The 20,105-nt window shown below is 42.0% G+C and overlaps 1 pseudogene; it reads right to left on the bottom strand.

The window, feature by feature from the left end:
• Positions 1–3,063: 3,063 nt before the first annotated feature.
• Positions 3,064–15,253, bottom strand: LOC116535497 (annotated as a pseudogene).
• Positions 15,254–20,105: the final 4,852 nt, after the last annotated feature.

Raw genomic sequence — 20,105 nt, 5'->3', positions numbered from 1 at the left:
AGACTTTTATACCACTGCTATGCAGTTTTGGTGACTATGACCTTATAGTATAGTTTGGAATTAGGTAATGTGATGCCTCAAGATTTGTTTTTTTTTTTTGCTTAGTCTTGCTTTGGCTATGTGGGCTCTTTGTTGGTTTCATATGAGTCTTAGGATTGTTTTTTCTAGTTCTGTGAAGAATGATGGTGGTATTTTGGTGGGAATTTCATTGAATTTGTAGATTGCTTTTGGCAGTATGGTCATTATCACAATATTGATTCTACCCATCCATGAGTATAGAATGTGTTTCCATTTATTTGTGTTTTCTGTGATTTCTTTCAGCAGTGTTTTGTAGTTTTCCTTGTAGAGGTCTTTCATGTCCTTGGTTAGGTATATTCCTAAGTATTTAATTTTTTTCAGTTGTTGTAAAATGGGTTCAGTTCTTGATTTGATTCTCAGCTTGGTCACTGTTGGTGTATAGGTGAGTTGCTGATTTGTGCACATTAATTTTGTATCAGAAACTTTGCTGAATTCTTTTTTTCAGTTCTAGGAGCTTTTTGGAGGAGTCTTTAGGTTTTCTAGGTATGCAGTCATATCATCAGCAAACAGTGACAGTTTCACTTCCTCTGTACTGATTTGGATGCCCTTTATTTCTTTCTCTTGCCTGATTGCTCTGGCTAGGACTTCCAGTACTATATTGAAGAGACATGGTGAGAGTGGGCATCCTTGTCTTGTTCCAGTTCTCAGAGGGAATGTTTTCAACCCCATTCAGTATTATGCTGGCTGTGGGTTTGTAATAGATGGCTTTTATTACATTGAGGTATGTCCCTTGCATGCCGATTTTGCTGAGTTTTAATCACAAAGGGATACTAGATTTTGTTCAATGCTTTTTCTGCATCTATTGAGGTGACCATGTGATTTTTGTTTTTAATTCTGTTTATGTGGTCACATTTATTGACTTGTGTCTGTTAAACCATCCCTGCATCCCTGGTATGAAGCCCACTTGGTCATGGTGGATTATCTTTTTGATATGCTGTTGGATTCAGTCAGCTAGTATTTTGTTAAGGATTTTTGCATCTATGTTCATCAGGGATGTTGGCCTGTAGTTTTCTTTTTTTGTTACGTTCTTTCCTGGTTTTGTTATTAGGGTGATAGTGGCTTCATAGAATGATTTAGGGAGGATTCCCTCTTTATCTATCTTGTGGAATAGTGTCAATAGGATGGTACCAATTCTTCTTTGAATGTCTAATAAAATTCAACTGTGAATTCATCTGGTCCTAGACTTTTTTTGGTTGGTAACTTTTTTTGTTACCATTTCAGTCTTGCCAGTTGTTACTGGTCTGCTCATGCTATCTAATTCTTCCTGATTTAAGCTAGGAGGGTTGTGTCATTCCATAAATTTATCCATCTCCTCTAGGTTTTCTAGCTTATGCATGTAAAGGTGTTCATACTAGCTTTGAATGACTTTTCGTATTTCTGTGGTATCAGTTGTAATATCTCCCATTTCATTTCTAATTGAGCTTATTTGGATATTCTCTCTTCTTTTTTGGTTAATCTTGCTAATGGTCTATCAATTTTATTTATCTTTTCTAAGAACCAGATTTTTGTTTAATTTATCTTTTGTATATTTTTGTTTCAATTTTATTTAGTTCTGCTCTGATCTTGGCTATTTCCTTTCTTCTGCTGGGTTTGGGTTTGGTTTGTTCTTGTTTCTCTAGTTCCTTGTGGTATGAGCTTAGACTGTCTTGTTTGTTCTCTTTCAGATTTTTTGATATAGGCATTTAGGGCTATGAACTTTCCTCTTAGCACTGCCTTTGCTGTATCCTGGATGTTTTGATAGGTTGTTCACTGTTGTCACTTAGTTCAAAGAATTTTTTAATTTCCACATTGGTTTCATTGCTGGCCCAATGATCATTCAAGGGCAGGTTATTTAATTTCCATGTATTTGCATGGTTTTGAAGGTTCCTTTTGGAGTTGATTTCCAGTTTTATTCCACTGTGGTCTGAGAGAGTGCTTGATATAATTTCAATTTTCTTAACTCTATTGACGCTTGTTTTGCTGCCTATCATATGGTTTATCTTGAAGAAAGTTTTATGTGCTGATGAATAGTATGTATATTCTGCAGTTGTTGGGTAAAATGTTCTGTAATCTGTTAAGTCCATTTGTTCCAGAGTATAGTTTAAATCCATTGTTTCTTTGTTGATTTTCTGTCTTGATGAACTTTCTAGTGCTGTTAGTGGAGTACTGAAATCTCCCACTATTATTGTGTTGCTGTCTGTCTCATTTCTTAGGTCTAGTAGTAATTGTTTCACAAATTTGGGAGTTCCAGTGTTAGGTGCATATATATGTGATATTTTCCTGTTGAACAAGGCCTTTTATCATTATATAATGTCTTTGTCTTTTTTTTTTTTTGGTGATTATAAATTAATGTAATTTACAGCCACAACATATCACAACAGTGCTTTCACTAAGTTACAACCCTAAAACCTTACCTTTTTACATCATCTAAGTAACTGCAAATAAATTTCTCCTCAGACAATCAGTGCAGTCTTCTTTTCCTTTTAAAAGTTCGCTGGAGTTACTTAAACTAATTGTTAATACCATTCTGAAAGTATAAATATATTCTTTAGAATACGGAAAATGCTAAGAAAGAACAAAGATTTTAATATTTTTTTTATTTTCATGATTCAAGTAGAAAATAGTGCCAAGTAGATACATAACATGGTAAATGAGACAAAGGTTTAGAATATGAATTCACTAGACCTTTGCCAGCAGTACTCAGAAATTAAGGATTTCACAGGTGAAAAGATTTCTCTGAGAGTTCTGAACTTTTAGTGTGTCTTCTCACATACTTTCAGTGTAAACACTATAAACTTAACATCATGTATTGCTACATTTTTTTTTACGATTAGTGAAGTGGAAGATACTTCAGTTAAATGTTCACACATAATTAAGGGTGCATTAACCTTTTTGAAAGGCATTTTCAACTGACACTGGTGGTTCTCCAGGAAATGCGAAATCTGTATTGCTGAATACCCACTCATAAATGCAGATATTGATGAAGTAGAATATTTGCATATTTGATTTTTTTCAATCAGTTTTATTAACATGGGGGTCTAAGTAGATTTCAAAATAAAGACCATTTATACAACGGGACCATTTTAATGTTTACAATAAATCTCTTGATTGCAGACACGTATGGCTGTTTGGTAGTATTCAGAAACAGTACAGTAATGGCAGTTTTTCCAATTGGTGTGTGGTCCTCTAATTATATATTAAATTGCTGTCAAACCAGTAAGATTGCATTTATGCATCCATCATTTTCAGGATTGTTCGTAACCTGGGCATACTTTCCCCAAATAACTTTGCCTCCTTGCGTCACAAGGCCCAATTCGCTCACATTTACCTCAATGACAGTACCTTTGGTAATAACACCCAAAGTTGTATACAATGGGGATGAGGGATCTTCTTTACACCAAGTATTGGTAGGCAAAAGCTGGCTTTCAGTTCAGGATGTGTCACATGGGCTTTCTTGAAACTCAAGCCCATTGGCTTTATGAATCTTTCATATTTAGGTGGTTTTCTTATAAAGCCATCTCCAACAAAGCATACTTTAGTAACCATCCTCTTCCATGCCTTCGTCTTTCTCTTTCCTGTTTGAATAACTTTTAATACTTCTGTTTCTCCCTGGGCACGGACTTTAGGCAGAGGGACTTCCCATTTTCCCGCCTTCTCTTTTCATTTCTGTTTAATCATATTGGGAAGTACTTTAGCTCGAGATTGTCCTACTCTGTCCAGCAGATAGGCAGGTACTTCTCCCTGTGGAGTCTTCTCATCATTCTTTTGTTTGGTGTTTCTCTTTTCATGCATCTTGATAGTCTTTTTCATTTGTATTTTCTCAGCGTTGCGTGTTTGTGGTAAAGCTTAGCTTTCAGACCAATCATTTTCTTTGCCACCTTCGAACGTTCATGAGCCTCTCAACTTTCCTTCTTTCTCTTTTTCTCATGGTAATCCAAACGGTATCCATAGCGTTTATGAGGTAATTCAATATATTCGTTCTGTGGTATGGTGATGGCCGTAGAGCCGCCACGAGTGGCCCCTGGGGCGTAAAAATGCTCTTAATTTTCGGGTCTCTGAGACCCACAAGCCGACACCACGCAGCCTCTCTTTGTCTTTTTAAACTGCTGTTGCTTTAAAGTTTGTTTTGAACATATGAAAAAAAGCTCATCATCACTGGTCATTAGAGAAATGCAAATCAAAACCACATTGAGATACCACCTCACGCCAGTTAGAATGGCGATCATTAAAAAATCAGGAGACAACAGATGCTGGAGAGAATGTGGAGAAATAGGAATGCTTTTACATTGTTGGTGTGAGTGTAAATTAATTCAACCATTGTGGAAGACAGTGTGGTGATTCCTGAAGGATCTAGAAATAGAAATACCATTTGACCCAGCAATACCATTACTGGGTATATACCCATAGGATTATAAATCATTTTATTATAAAGACACATGCACACGTATGTTTATTGTGGCACTGTTTACAATAGCAAAGACTTGGAACCAACCCAAATGCCCCTTAATGATAGACTGGATACTATGCAGCCATAAAAAAGGATGAATCCATGTCCTTTGCAGGGACATGGATGAAACTGGAAACCATCATTCTCAGCAAACTGATACAGAACAGAAAACCAAACACCACATGTTCTCACTCGTAAATGGGTGTTGAACAATGAGAACACACAGACACAGGGAGGGGAACATCACACACCAGGGCCTGGGAGGGTGGGGGGCTAGGGGAGTAATAGCAGGGCATGGGGGTTTTGGGGAAGGATAGCATTAGGAGAAATACCTAATGTAGATGATGGGGTGATAGATGTAGCAAACCACCACCATGGTACGTGTATACCTATGTAACAAACCTGCACAATCTGCACATGTACCCCAGAACTTAAGGTAAAATAAATAAAAAAAGTAAAGTTTGTTTTGTCTGAGATGAGAATAGCTACTCCTGCTTGCTTTTGGTGTCCATTTGCATGGACTGTCTTTTTCCACCCCTTTACCTTAAGTTTATATGAATCCTTACGTGTTAGGTGAGCCTCTTGAAAGCCACAGATAGTTTGTGAATTCTTACCCATTCTGTGATTCTGTGTCTTTTAAGTGGAGCATTTAGGCCATTTAAATCCAACATTAATATTGAGATGTGAGGTACTATTCCATTCATCATGCTATTTGTTGCCTGCATACCTTGGTTTTTGTTTGTTTGTTTTTGGTTTTTTATTTGTATTTTTGTTTTGTAGGTCCTATGAGACTTATGCTTTAAATGGGTTTTATTTTGATGTGTTCCCAGGATTTGTTTCAAGATTTAGAGCTCCTTTTAGCAGTTCTTGTAGTACTGGCTTGGTAGTGGCAAATTCTCTCAGCATTTGTTTGTCTGAAAAAGACTGTCTTTTCTTCATTTGTGAAGCTTAGTTTCACTGATACCTTTTTCAGGTAGACTGGGGATTTCTTCTTGATTTGGATCTAGTACTTGTGAGGTAGTGTGATTTTTTTGGGGGTGTTAAAGAACTTGTTTTGTCATATTACCAGAGTTTGTTTTCTGATTCCTTCACATTTGGGTAGGCTGTGTCAGAGGGAAGGTCTAGGGCTCAAGGCTGTTGTTCAGTTTTTTGTCCCACAGTGTTCCCTTGACGTAGTACTCTCCCTCTTTTCCTGTGGATGTGACTTCCTGAGAGCTGCACAGTAGTGATTCTTGTCTCTCTTCAGGATCTAGCCACCCAACAGGCCTACCAAGCTCCAGTCTAGTACTGGGGGTTGTCTGTGTAGAGTTCTGTGATGTGAAGCATCTGTGGGTCTCTCATTGTTGATACCAGCACCTGCTCTGGTGGAGGTGGCAGTGGATGAGATGGACTCTGTGAGGGTCCTTAGTTTTGGTTATTGAATGCACTATTTTTGTGCTGGTTGGCCTATTACTGGGAGGTGGCGCTTTTAAGAGAGCATCAGCTGTGGTAGTATGGGGAGGATCAGGTGGTGGGTGGGGCCTTAGAACTCAAAGAGTATATGCCCTTTGTTTTCAGCTAGCAGGGTGGGTAGGGAAGGACCATCAGGTGGGGGCAGGACTAGGCATGTGTGAGCTCAGACTGTCCTTGGGCAGGTCTTGCTGTGGCTGCTGTGGGGGATAGGGGTGAGGTTCCCAGGTCGATGGAGTTATGTTCCTAGGAGAATTATGGCTGCCTCTGCTGTGTCGTGCAGGCTGTCAGGGAAGTAGGGGAAAGCTGGAAGTCACAGGCCTTATCCAGCTCCCATGAAACTCAGAAGACTGGTCTCACTCCTACCATGCCCTACCCTACAACAGCACTAAGTCTGTTTCCAGGCAGTCTATGAACAGGGCCGAGAACTTGCCCCAGGCTACCAGCCTCCCAGCTGCGAAGGCAGGTAAGGCTTTCATGCTTCCCTGCCTGTGGAGCCTGCACACTGGATTCATGCTCTCTCCTGAGTTCTGGCCAGGAGACTTCTTGTTTGGTTGGAATTACTACAAAGTTCAGCTGGAGGTTTCCTTCTCCCCGTGCCCTTTTCCCAGTTCCTCTGGCAGCCCTCCCCAGGTAGCCCTGTGAGAAAAGTCAGAGATTGCTTCCCTGGGAACCCAGAGAGCCCACAGGGCTTTTCCTGCTGCCCCCCTTACCCCTGTATTTCACTCAGCTCTCTATTTTATTTTATTTTATTTTATTTTTTTGAGACAGAGTTTCGTTCTTGTTACCCAGGCTGGAGTGCAATGGCGCGATCTCGGCTCACTGCAACCTCTGCCACCGAGGTGCAAGCAATTACCCTGCCTCAGCCTCCCGAGTAGCTGGGACTACAGGTGTGCGCCACCCAGCTAATTTTTGTATTTTTAGTAGAGAAGGGGTTTCACCATGTTGACCAGGATGGTCTCAACCTCTTGACCTTGTGATCCACCTGCCTCGGCCTCCCAAAGTGCTGGGATTATAGGCGTGAGCCACCATGCCCCACTCGACTCCCTAAATTGACTCTACTCCAGGTATTATCAGAATCTTCTCCTGTGATCTAGACCTTCAGGTTCCCCAGTGACCATGTGTGTGCAGGGGCAGATAATCTCCCTTTCTCACTCCCACAGTTTGGGCAGTCACAGTAATAGGGATGTCTCCTGGGTCCTGCAGGAGCAATTGACTTCTTTCTGGGGGTTTGTGGGTTCTCTTGGTTTCCTGAATTATTCCTGCAGTAGTTCTGGAGCAAAAGTTTATGATGTGAGACTCCAAACATTGCTCTTGTCCATTTGAATGAAAGCTGGTATCTAGTCCTGTCTCCTGTCTGCATTGATCCTTGGGGAAAAAACCATAAACTCTGTTAAATTTAATTTGGCTAAGGGTTTCTTTTTAACAGATGGTGTCAGAAGTGGGATCTGAGATAGAACTTCTAGTAATCCCCAGAAGTACCAAGTGAGCAAGCAAGTACCCATTGGGCCTATTGTTTCCATTGCTCTCTCACAACAACTGGGGATCTTGGTAAGCTCTCCCTCAGATTCTGAAGTTCCACAGATTTGTATTTTGAGCTCTCTGAGTTTGTTTGAGCACATTTTTGATCGATACCGGGTTTGGAAGTTCTGACAGAAACTGAATTGGGTCTACAAATGGATTGTATCTGATAATTAACTGGCTTGGATACAGTTAGGGGCCTCTTTTGTCTGCCTGGGTCAGAAAGAAACTAGTAGCAGATGGCAATATTGCAGGGGGTGTAAACTTTGGCTTTTGGAAATTCACAGGAATTTTTGTGTTTTCTACTCCCTTTGTTTCTTTTTTCTTGTACACTTAAGTATGGAAACAGATCACTGGCAGAGTTGCTTGAAGGATTCTGAGAGCCAAAGTCAATATTTGAGGTAAAAATGGGGTCCTTAATTTCTAAAGAACTGAGTACCTTCCAGTTAACATGTATATCAATATTAGGCCCTAGAAGCAGCAAAGGCGTACAGAAATGGCAAAAACATACTAAAGATAATTTAAAGTTACAGTGAAATGTTCTAAATGAACAGCACTGCACTTGAGGAAGTTCATTTGAAAATGAAGCCTCCCAAATTAGTGTCATCTAGGGGTGTCCGTTGATATGCAAAGCTTCTAAAAAGATTTCAGTATTTTTATTTAAAGACTTTATAAAAGGCACATAAAAAGCTAAGTTACTAATTGATAAGAAAAATTAAATCTGCTAACCTTTTGGCTTAGTTACTATCCTGCCCCAAAGGTGAAATGAAAGCTCTCCTAGATAAAGTGTTCCTCAGTTAAAATAGCCTTGCTTCTTTTTCAGATGTATTCATGCTAAGACCAGGCATAGAGAATGCTCTCTTTGCCCTATTCCTGAAGAAGCTCCACCCTGAACTTAGTAATTTTAGCTAAGAAACGGTAGCTAAGTTAAAAAGAACACCAACTGAACTAAAATATACCTTTCTGGAATTGAAGTGGCAATCTTAAAAGCCTTTCGTAAAAGAAGTTTACATCAATAAAGGAAAGCTCCATTTGTAAGGCAGTCTGCCTGTGTACATTAGAAACTCTTACCATTGTTTTAAATTTACATATTAAGTCTTGCCTTTGCTTAAGGTCCTTTTCTGGCCACTTTATCTTGATCAACTTTCACGTATGTACCATTTTTTCCCTTGGCTTGGACAAATAGTGATACAATATTTATGCCTAAAATCTTAGCTCTGTGCTTATGAAATATAATTTTTTTTTGTTTCACATAAGAGTTGTACCTTTAGAAATGCAAATTTGTTGCCTGGTTAACAATTACTTAGGGCAGTGAAACAGATAACTGGAAGACTGATAGTCTGAATGAGGGAACAGAAAACTATTTGAAAGCTGGCAAATAAAAATCCTTTATGGAAGTCATAAAATCTGCTTCTGTGTGTTTGTATGTCTATACGTGTTATGTGTATGTGATAATATTTAATATAATTAGATACCTGCTTGATTTGACTGTGAACTTACATTTTTTTTGGTTTAGAGCCTTTGGATTTGGGGGTGTGAACAGGTGGCCATGATGAGGTCTGGAGACACCTTCTCAGTTCCGAGACCAGCAGCTACAAGTCAGAATCATGCCAAATATGACCCTTCTTCTCTGCTTTCCCTACTTGCCTACTGGCTATTTTTGGGAGGGGTTGGATCCTCTAGGCATAGTTGGGTCCTCTAGGCAGCTGTCTTCTGTCCTGGCCTCTACACCTGGTATATAAATTTAGTACTCAGACAGGTCCTGACCTTCATAGTCCTCCTGGGTACCACATGGTTACTTGAGACCCCAGATGACTTGAGGAAGACATTATGAGTGCCACAGAAGTTCGTGCCATTTTCAGTGGGGAGGAGACTGGCCCCTCCTCTTCCTGGGATTCAATTTGTGAGGTGGGAAGCACACCAGCAGAACTCTGGCTTTGTGGAGAATCCCTGTTTCTCTTTTTTCCTTTTCATTCAATAAACCCTGCCCTCCTCACCCTTCAAATTATCTGTGAGCCTAATTTTTTGTGGCCATGTGACAAGGACCCCCGTCTTTAGCTGAACTAAGAGTCCTACAACAATTAGGGAGGGTACTTGTGTTATAGTTTCAAAATTCTCTTTGGTAATTAAAAAAAAGTCATGTTATGCTAAAGTAACAGATAATCACAAAATGTCCGAGTCATTTATAACTTAAAATACTGAAATATAAATTATTAAACATGAATTTAAGTCTATATACCTTGACATTTTTTATTAACATGGTATAGAAAAGCCAAACATACTTAGATCTGTTAATAAATAGTAATTTGAAGAACCATCTTTCTTAAAAAATTATAATTTTTTTCTACAAATACTACTATAAAACAGTTTAAAATTACTTTCTGCGGTTTTCACTAGAAATTAGGGTTACTAAGAGTTAAAATTATAGTTAGAATATGTAATTAGAACTACTAGATATGAGAGAAAAATTCTACACGAAGAGTATCTAAACAAAAGTAAGATATGCCTTGATAAGAAAGTTATAAAGGTACAAAAATATGTTTGTTAAAAATGTTTAGTTTGAAGTTACTAAGGGTTTCAAATTGAAGGAGTAAAAAATAGATAAAAGTAGATAAACATAGAAAGTTGGGGAGAAAATGTAAAACATAAAAGTCGTGTGAAAATCTCGTGTAGTTAAAAGATGACAGATTTGATAAATTTATTGATCAGATTTTATTAAAATTACCTTTAGTATTGATAGTACACTATAATTTGGCTTTCTCTGTTGAACAAAAATATTGTATAGTATTAATAAGACCCAGTAAAATCTTTATGTTCATCTTTAAGTAAACGGCAAAAAGGAAAAAAAGAGAGAAGGGACAGATTCTGTCTCATCGTGTCTTTCTCAGGTCTGTTGATTGTTTGGGAAACTGAGTCCCCTCTATTGAAGGGTATAGGTTTTACATTTAAAAAAATCTTTTAATCATTACTTTGGCTAAATAATTGACTATTATTTTATGATAGCCTGTGATCCTATTGGGTTACATGTTTTAAATCTTTGACATATTTTATAGGCTTCCCAAAATCAAATTTCACCTTCCAAATTAAGTACTTTTTACCTCTATCTTTGGGATGGTACAAAAGGCCCCTGAATCACCCAAAAGAAAACACACAGAATTATTTGACTTGTCAAATTATATGGGAGGCATTGTCAAATAAGAAGTAACGTTCAACCTTCTACAAGTTATAGTTTAGTGACTACGTTATTAATATATATTCTAAAATTATATGGCATTTCTAAAATTCTAATATATTTTATGCTATCAGTCATAATTATGGTTATCATATTAAATTATTATAAACCACAGAAATAGCCAAATTTCCTTGTAAATTGTCTCTTTAACTGTGACCGTTTAAAGTTATTTCCACAGTTACTTGCTTAATTCTGATGCAGTTTCTGAAAACTTCACAAACAGGCAAAAATCTTAGAGTATGGTGTCTTTAAGGAGGTTAATGAAAGGATGAAAAGGACCCTGACAAACACTCTTGAATACAGGCTTCTAATAACTTCAAGATCAAATCATCTGGACTGGGTAAGAATTCCTGGAACTCTTAGTAAAGAGACTGACTGGTTTATAAAACTGCTACACAGCAGGAAAAATATTGAATACCAAGAAGTTACTTCGCCAGATTTTCATGCTAAATCAGTGAATTGTTTAGATATGCAGTTCGAATGAACTCCATGGTCCTGATCAAATTACCTATGATACCTATCAGTTATCAATGCTATGCACCTAAATTGGAGAAACAGCCAGTATAAAAGAGGACATAAGTCCAATGTTAAGTGTGGACTCATGGAGAACCTGGATGCCCATCTTATCTTTCCTGAGTCCTTAAAGCTTTTGTTATTAAAAGCTTTGCATTCCATGACTTATGAAAGAGATAAAATGATTCAAATTAAATATATATGTGTGTGTGTGGTGACTGTTCTAAATTGCTAAAATAGTTTATGACCAATATTTGGTGTGTCAAACCAAATTCCTGGAAAGATAAAACTTCAGGTACATTTTTGCTACCTAGAGGGTCATTTAAATGTTTATAGAGGGATTGTATTCCATTGTAATTTCCTATGCATGTTTTCTGGTTGTATTAAAAACTTTCCCATGCATGCAAGAGGGCTGATATAACAGTAGGTCATTATGCCAAAGTGTATGTTCAGATAAAGAAAGCTTTTCATGGTCCGCTGACTGAGGACAGTCAACACCTTCACAACCTAGAACGAGAAGATTGAATCTGCTGAGAAAATCAAAGAAAGACTACACTTGCCATCCACACTGCAGCAAAACTTCCAGACTTTTAATCTTGGGTTTTTAAATCTCACAACTCATAAGGGTCCTCTCCACACTTTTGGAACCGTACGTCCATTGGAAACCCTAAGGTAAAGCTAACCAGGGAAGTTTCTCCCCAGAAGCAGACGGCATCCTTGATATGGACAGCTTTTTTTCCAAGATCATGAATCAAGACTTCTCTGCTAGCATGAGACTCTCATCTTTCTATTTTTTCCTTGCTTATGCCTCAGTGAACAATAGAAGTAAAAAGGGGGTCTTTTGTGTACTCTCATAAGGTATACTTTTAAATGAAGAATTTTACAACCAGCCTTATACATGGACAAACTTATGCCTTGATAGATGGAAGATAAAAGGTCAATATAGGTGAAAAATTTTAATGGCACATTTGTTGCCTCATAAGCAGGCAGAAACAGAACACTGAGTCACTCCTCTTAACCTATTAATGAATCACATGCTAAAGGGAACATTGCCATGATCCTTCATTCTTCTAGGTGAAGAAATGAGAGAAAATTCTATATGAAGAGTATCTTTTTTCATGGTTTGGAGTAAATGAGGCAATGATTAGAAATGTACCCATGGTGACACTGTGGGAGCTCCAAGGCAGGTGGATCACTTGAGGCCAGGAGTTCAAGACCAACCTGGCCAACATGGTGAAACTCCATCTCTACTGAAAATACAAAAAATTAGTTGGGTATGGTGGTGTGCACCTGTAATCCCAGCTACTCAGGAGGCTGAGGCAGGAGAATCTCTTGAACCCAGGAGGTGGAGGTTGCAGTGAGCTAAGATTGTGTCATTGCACTCCAGCCTGGGCAACAGAGTGAAACTCCATCTCAAAAAAAAAAAAAAAAAAAAAAAAAGAAATGTATCCCCAGTGATAGACTCTATAGCAGATTCTACTGTAAAAGCTATGGTTATACAGCAGGCTTAAATTCTCTTTTGAAGGCCAGGTGCAGTGGCTCATCCCCATAATCCCAGCACTTTGGGAGGCTGAGACGGGCAGACCACCTGAGGTCAGGAGTTTGAGACCAGCCTGGCCAACGTAGTGAAACCCTGCCTCTTCTAAAAAATACAAAAAATCATATGGGCATGGTGGCATGTGCCTGTAATCCCAGGTATTCAGGAGGCTGAGGCAGGAGAATCGCTTGAACCTGGGAGGTGGCGGTTGCAGTGAGCTGAGATCACACCACTGCACTCCAGTCTGGATGACAGAGCAAGACTCTGTCTAAATAAATAAATAAATTCTCTGTGAAAGTGATGCTAAATAACAGAATTTGTCTAGATTATTTACTGGTTAAACAGAGAATTATCTCTGCAGTTGCTGGCACTTCTTGTTGCCTGTGGAGAAATAAATCAGGTATTATAGAGATTTAGTTGTAGGAGATTAATGAACAGACTGCTTGTTTAATGTGCGTAGATTCTACCTAGCTTATTCTTTGATCTATTTGATTTTAGGTGGTTTGGTTTATGGGGACCCGGATAAGGAGTATACTCCAAACTCTGTGTATTATCCTCTTGATAGTCATAATAGTAGTCTCCCTGGTATGCTATATTCTCTCAAAAGTTTAAAATGTTTGCTTGCAGCCATCTCTAAAATTTCAAATGGTCTCTTTCCAACTGGAATGACGAGCTCAAATACATGTGTGACCATGAGGACACTGTAACCTATGCATGATGCATTGAGACTGGAAATCCAAAATGATGGTAACTGAGAGTGGTGATAAGGCCCTAAGTTTTGGTGACTCTCTCACCTATGTAAGAATCTGACCAAAAGGAAGGAATTCTTAACCAAAATAATGAAAGGCCATTGTTTTGGACTGAGCTTCTCTACTAACCCCAACAGACCAGATCAAACCAAAATGGAGTCTCTTATGGTAAAAGTGACATAATCAAACTAAGACTTTAGGGATACAAATGTATCCTAGAACAGACCAGATTTTGTTTTTCTTCTGTAAACTGGACATTCCAGCATAAGGAGGTATCCTCTAACCCTTACAAAAAAAATAACCTGATGTCCTTATTCCCTTATTCTCACCTTACAAAATCCAGTGTTCTGCTATTTTCGTAGATTTTGAATCCAAATAAGTGTATGGTGATAGTGACATCAATGACTAAAGTTTTGGTCAGTCTATCAAAATTGAGAACATGACCAAAAGGGGAGAACCGTTACATCAAATTTAGCCTAAAGCTTCCTCTTAACATATTTTACGTTTGTCCTAGTAGGTTCTCTGTACATAGTGAGGTATAAGTTAAATGGGGGTGTAAACAGACTGTAACCTACTCTTGTGCGGATCACTGAGTGTGGGCCCATCAAAGGGGGCCAGCTCTTCAAACCATGTTGAAATAAGGCAAATGCTGGGCTGTACCCAATCCAGCTGTTTCTGTGCCACTTTCCTTTCTCTGCCCATAAATCTTCTTCCATCATGTGGCTGCACTGGAGTTTTCTCTGAACCTAATCTGGCTCAGGAGCCTGCCTGATTCACAAATCATTCTTTGCTCAATTAAGCTCTGTTAAATTTAATTTGGCTAAGGGTTTTTTTAAAAAAAATCTCCAAGGCTGGATGGTGGCAGCAGGACAGCCAGTGGCTTGGAGCCCACACTGTGCAGGGAGCCTGCCTGTGTTGAGACCCTAGCTCTACACTGTCTGTTTATCTATGGAACCTGGGGCAAATTGATTAACTGCTCAGTGCCTCTGTTTCCCTAGCTCTAAAATGGCGGTAGGAATTATGCCTATCACATAGTTCTGGCAGTTCCTGGTACATCATACTGGGAACAAGTGCCTTGTGCACTGTGGGTACCCAGTGAGCCAGTTTACAGCCCCTCAGAGGAGAGCCATCAGCAGGCATCTAAGGCAGCCTGGAGCCCTGCATCTTGCAGGTACCTGGGGTCCTATGCCCAGGAGAAGCTGCTCCCCTGCATAGCAGCAGTCTACAGAGCACCCGCCTCGCTGGGTGTACACCTCTCTATGCAAGTGTCAGGAAGGAGTCATTGGCTCTCTGGACTCTGACCTTCCTTGGCAGGACTGTAGGGAACCTAGAACCCAGCCTTCTCCCAGCCAGGCCATTCCCTCCCTCCCCCAAACTCACAGCCTCCTTACCACTCTCTGCCTCAGATTCAGGACTAATCTCATTATGCCCTTTATCCCTGTTTGCGTCAGGGGCTGCAGGAAGCTCAGGTCACCCTACCCCCATGGCCCTGAATACTCCTTTTCTGACCCCATCTTCTGGGACCTTTCCTTTGAGCCCTCAGGAGACCCCAGGGCAGCCTCTCCCTGGAACATTCTCTGTCTTCTTTCTTGGACTGAAACCTAACTCTCCCCGAGACCTACTTCCCCACCTATGTGGTGCTGCATTCCTCCAACCCTGCCCCTCATACCCTCACTGGTGTTGGACAGGTCCTTACAGATCAGCTGTGCCCGTTCTGAGGAGCCCCTGCACAGGCTCTGTGACCCCATTCCCGCACCCTCCCCGGCAGCACACCACCAGGTTGCTCTGGTGGGGCACGACGTGGTTTCCTTGTGTAGGAACCTCACCACCAGTCGTCAGGCCTCATCTTTCTTCAGCCATCAGCATTTCCCTCGGTGGATCCTCACCACCTCCCCATCTCTAAAACATTTCCAGGAAACAAAAGTACTTCTGCTTTTCTGCCCCTGCGCTGTCTCTTCCACATCACATGGAGTGGTCCTTGAAACCCTTGTGTTTCCCTTACACGCACCTCCAGGGTCTACCAGTGTATCTTCTGTTCTCTCTCATGCCTGTCCCGCCAGCCCAGATGGCTCCACCTGGCTCTCCCACGGGTGCGGTCACCTCCACCTGCCCCAAACAACCCCATGAGGTGTCTCAGGAAAAATGAATGGCCCGGCCTCTGCCTGGAAGGACATTTCTGTGGATGCAGAGCATGGGGCCAAGCATTGCTGAGTACTGCACACAGGAACCCCCAGGGCTTTGGAACCTCCTCTCACCTGGCTGTGCTGGGGGAATGGGGATTCTACTCCTTTGTGTCTCTGTGTCCCGGCCTACCATTTCCTCTTGGCTGTTGCATAAACTCCAACAGAGCTGGTGGAGCCATGGAGGAAGGGGAGGGGTGCATCACCAGCTGGGACCCTGCCACGAGGGCCACAAAGTGCCTTGGCCCATAGCTGGTCACCAGGGTCTAGACTCCAACAAAAGACAGAATACGGATGGGAAAGTGTAGGAATCAGGACCCTGGAGTTTGTTCTGGCTCTGGTACCCTGTGGTGTGTGATCTTCGCAAGGGATGACACACTGGTCTGGGGCTCAGTGTCCCTCAGCTGCGAGGTGGGGGTTGGAGGCAATGAGCTCAGGGCTCTTTCCCAGTCTGAGGATGCAGGAATGTGAACCTCTTCATATGGGGAGCAACCGCGCATCACGCTGGGGTCTACTTCTGATGGTGGTTCTAGGGGAAAATCTGTCATGTGGATGTGCAGGACAGGGCAGCCCCAGAGCTGCTTTCATTCTAGAGCCCTCTGAGGACATCGGAGACAGTGCTAGCTCAGTGCAGGAGAGCCGGCACCTGGGCCTAGGGCAGAGTTCAACTGCACCTTTGCAGATCCTGAGGGGGGCACTCTATTTCCCTTCTGGTAGTTTATTTTCCCCTCTTCCTAAAAACATATCTGGGAACTTAGAGAAGTAACAAAACCCAGCTGATTGTTGTGGTTTTGTTTTGTTTTAAGGGTTAGGTAGGAGAGTAGATACATTGGAACCTGTTACCCCAGCCTCAGCAGAGGATATCTGAAGCTCTGCCCCACACTCTCTCCTGCTAAACCACAGCAGGGATGTTTAAGAACCCTGCTGGGCTGTGCTGCCTCCCCAGCCTGAGCCCCACCTCTCAGACTAGGATGCTGGGACTCAAATTCTGCTGGGTTGTTGACAGAGACTCAGCTTAGCCTTTAATTGCTTCCTGGTGATGCCATATGTGCACATTTTGCCTTCCCAAGGACACAATCAGCTTCCTGTGGATGAGGTCACTGGCAGAGCTGGGGCCGAGGGCTGCACAGTGCCTGTGGGCTTCTGAGCTTGTGTAAGTCGGGGACAGAGTCATCCTTCCCTCACAGTGGTGAGCGGAGGTGCCATGCATAGTGGACCAGGGCACGGCACGTTGTCACCGACCCATAAACACTCATTTTTACCTTCCTCTCCCCTTCCATTTCAACAGCTACTTTCTTTGTGTTCTCTGGGGCCAGACAGGTGGGAAACACTCAAAAAATGTGTGGCTAAGCAAGAAGTGAGCAACATCAAGAAGTTGAGAGTAGGAGAACAGCAGAAAATAATGCAGACACAACGGACGGAGACCCTAAGCAACAGGAACAAGAGAGTCAGCCACCCCCATCTCTTATAAGTGCCAGGAGCAGGGAAGTCTCCCATGTGTGTCACTGATGCAGGTGGCAATCACATGGGGTGTGAGCAGCCGGCTCCTCTCCCCATGTGCTTTGTCCCTCTTCCAGACAGGCTGTGTGTGCAAGAGAGGAATAAACCAAATGGAAAATGCTGAGCAGAAAAAGTGGGGTGGCCAGAGAGGAAATCCCCACGATGGAGCCGGGAGACCCTGAGGCTTGCAGTCTTCCAAGTGCCAGTTCTCATTCAGACCCCAGGTAAAGTTGGCAGAAAGGTACATGTCTTCTTCCCAGTTCCTTCTGTGCTCCTCCCCAAACTTGCTGAACCCTCAGCACCCTCCATCCTGCTGCTTTCTGTTGGGGCCAAGTCCCTGTCCTGGTAAGTTGTTAAAGTAGGTGACTTTGTTACCGGTGGAAGAGATCTGAGTTGCCCTAAGTGACTGGTGGCCTATACATATGGGTTCATAGTGTTAGAAATAGATGCTTGGTGCTGCAAAGAAAAATTAGCACTGAGACAAAGGATCTTTCAGCAATGGAATTTTTACTTTCTGGACTGCAGGAAGGGGTACCCTCACAAGCCATCATGCCATAAGAGTACAATAAACAAAGGAAAACACACAATTTTATCCCTTACGCTTTTGGGGTCATCCTTACTGCTGTGTCTGATCTCCTTGGCTGGAGCCAGACCTCACAATCTAAACTAAAACTTGATTGGCTAACAACTTAAAACTTTTCTCAACTGGTAAAAGCGATGGAGAGCTGGGACATGCCTGTGAACATGTCCAACACGATTATCTTGGTGAAAGTACAAGGACATATAATGTACCATGTGCCTGTAAACATGGCATGTCTAACAGCTACATAGGATAGGGCTTAAAGTTATTAGCACACTTATTCTTTAACAAGAAAGGAAACTTTAAAAAGGAACTTTTCTACTTTCCACAGTAGCAATTTCAGTCTTTGCCTTCTCAGAAGAAAGAATTTGATTGAGGGGCATAAAGCAGAAAAAGAGACTGAGGCGAGTTCCAGAGCAGGAGTGGAAGTTTATTTTAAAAGGCCTTAGAATGGGAAAGAAAGGAAGATGTGCTTGGAAGAGACCCAAGGGGACATGTGAATGTGAAAGAGAGAAGATCAACTGCCCCATTTAACCATGATCCTAGGACTTTTGTAAGCTCGCCTCTTTCCCATAATTCTTCCCATAGGGTGGGCTTTCCGCATGCCCAGTGCTTTCCTTACCCTTTGGAATTGAGCATGCGCAGTGTGTTTAGGAAGTTATATGTGGGCCCATCTGAGGCTTGCTTTCTGCCCATAGAAGACCATACTTCACCATTTTTGTCTCTTAACATGCATGCCCAGGATGTTGCTTCTCCCTGGTGCCTGCATTCAATTAACATTTTGATGTTAACAGGTGTGGAGCATCAGAAATGGCCTCTCCCTGGTGCTGCTGCATTGTCATTTTTAGAGAGGCAATGTGATAACTGCTGAACCATCACCTGACATTTCTAGCGGGTAGGGGGAGAGCCCTCTCTCGCCTTGTTCACGCTTATCTAACTACCTGTAACAAGCTGGTGCAGCCAGCATGAGTTCTAGAGCCAGGTTGGGGCCCAGGCCTGCCACTTAGTAGTTTTGTTACCTTGGACAAATTTCTTAATTTCTCTGAACCCAGGCTTTGTAATAAATACTCAAAACAGGGGTGACTGACACCTGCCTCCTGGGAGGTAGGAAATGGCTTGTGAAGAGAAGGCTTAGGCAGCTGCCAGCAACACCACCCCTCCCCCTTGCCATTGGCTTAATTCCCCTTGGTGGGTGGCAGCTAGGATTGTCCTGATTGCATTAATTCACACAGACGTTGGTGAACTTAATACTGCCAAGGGAAATTTGCATTTTAAAAGACAGACTTCTCTGTGTAAATGAATACCTAATTGACAGATCACTGCAGAGTGTTTGGTGAGTTCAGCTTTGTTTCATTAAGCTGGGCCCTTCCAGGGTTACCCACCTATTTCTAATTCACCCCAGTGCCACCCCCAGCCCTCCCCTTTCCAAACAGAATGCAGGAATTCCCCTATTCTATTTTTTTTTTTTTTTAGATAGATTTTGCTCTTGTTGCCCAGGCTGGAGTGCAATGAGGCTATCTCAGCTCACTGAAACCTTCGCCTCCTGAGTTCAAGTGATTCTCCTGCCTCAGCCTCCTGAGTAGCTGGGATTACAGGCAGACGCCACCATGCCTGGCTAATTTTGTATTTTCAGTAGAGACAGGGTTTCTCCATGTTGGTCAGACTGGTCTCAAACTCCTGACCTCAGGTGCTCCTCCCACCTCAGCCTCCCAAAGTGTTGGGATTACAGGTGTGAGCTACCGCTCCCAGCAGGAATTCCCCTATTGACTCATTTGGACTGCAGGGTCCATCCCAAAGCACCCTACCTGGCAGCAGTTACTTGTTTATCAGGAATTGGGTCTGTGAGTAAGGAGGTCCCTAGCGTGCTGAGACTGACCAGGAGCAGCATCAAGATGAAGTAGGGGCAGTGCTGTAAGCTGCAGATGAGCAAAGGGCTCTTGCTGTTCTCCATGCAGCTCGAGGGTCCGTAGGCCTGCTTGACTCTCAATCGAAAGAAGCCAATCACCATCCCCCAAGTCAGCCCCCCAGAAGGCACCCTACCAAAGAAGGAGCCCACTGGGGTCACCTGGGAGGAAGATGGGTGATGAGACAAACCATCTTCATCCTTGCTCCCCCAACTAGCTTGAGTTCTAAATGTGTCCAAAATAACCCAGTCTTCCTCATCTGTCTGCATGGCACCATCATCTCTCTGGTTGCTCAAGGTAAAAAATTATCTGGGAGCCATCTTTGGTTTCTTTCCATTCTGCCCTGCCACCTATCCATTGGTAAATCTGGTTGCTAGGCAGAGGATCCATCCACAGGAACCATTGCTGGAGTTGAGCAGAAGCCAGATTAGCATGC

This window comes from Sapajus apella, unplaced genomic scaffold (assembly GCF_009761245.1).
Source record: "Sapajus apella isolate SASKATOON/1434 unplaced genomic scaffold, GSC_monkey_1.0 scaffold95, whole genome shotgun sequence".
Classification (NCBI taxonomy): Eukaryota; Metazoa; Chordata; class Mammalia; order Primates; family Cebidae; genus Sapajus; species Sapajus apella.
This window is presented reverse-complemented; position numbering and strand designations above follow the sequence as displayed.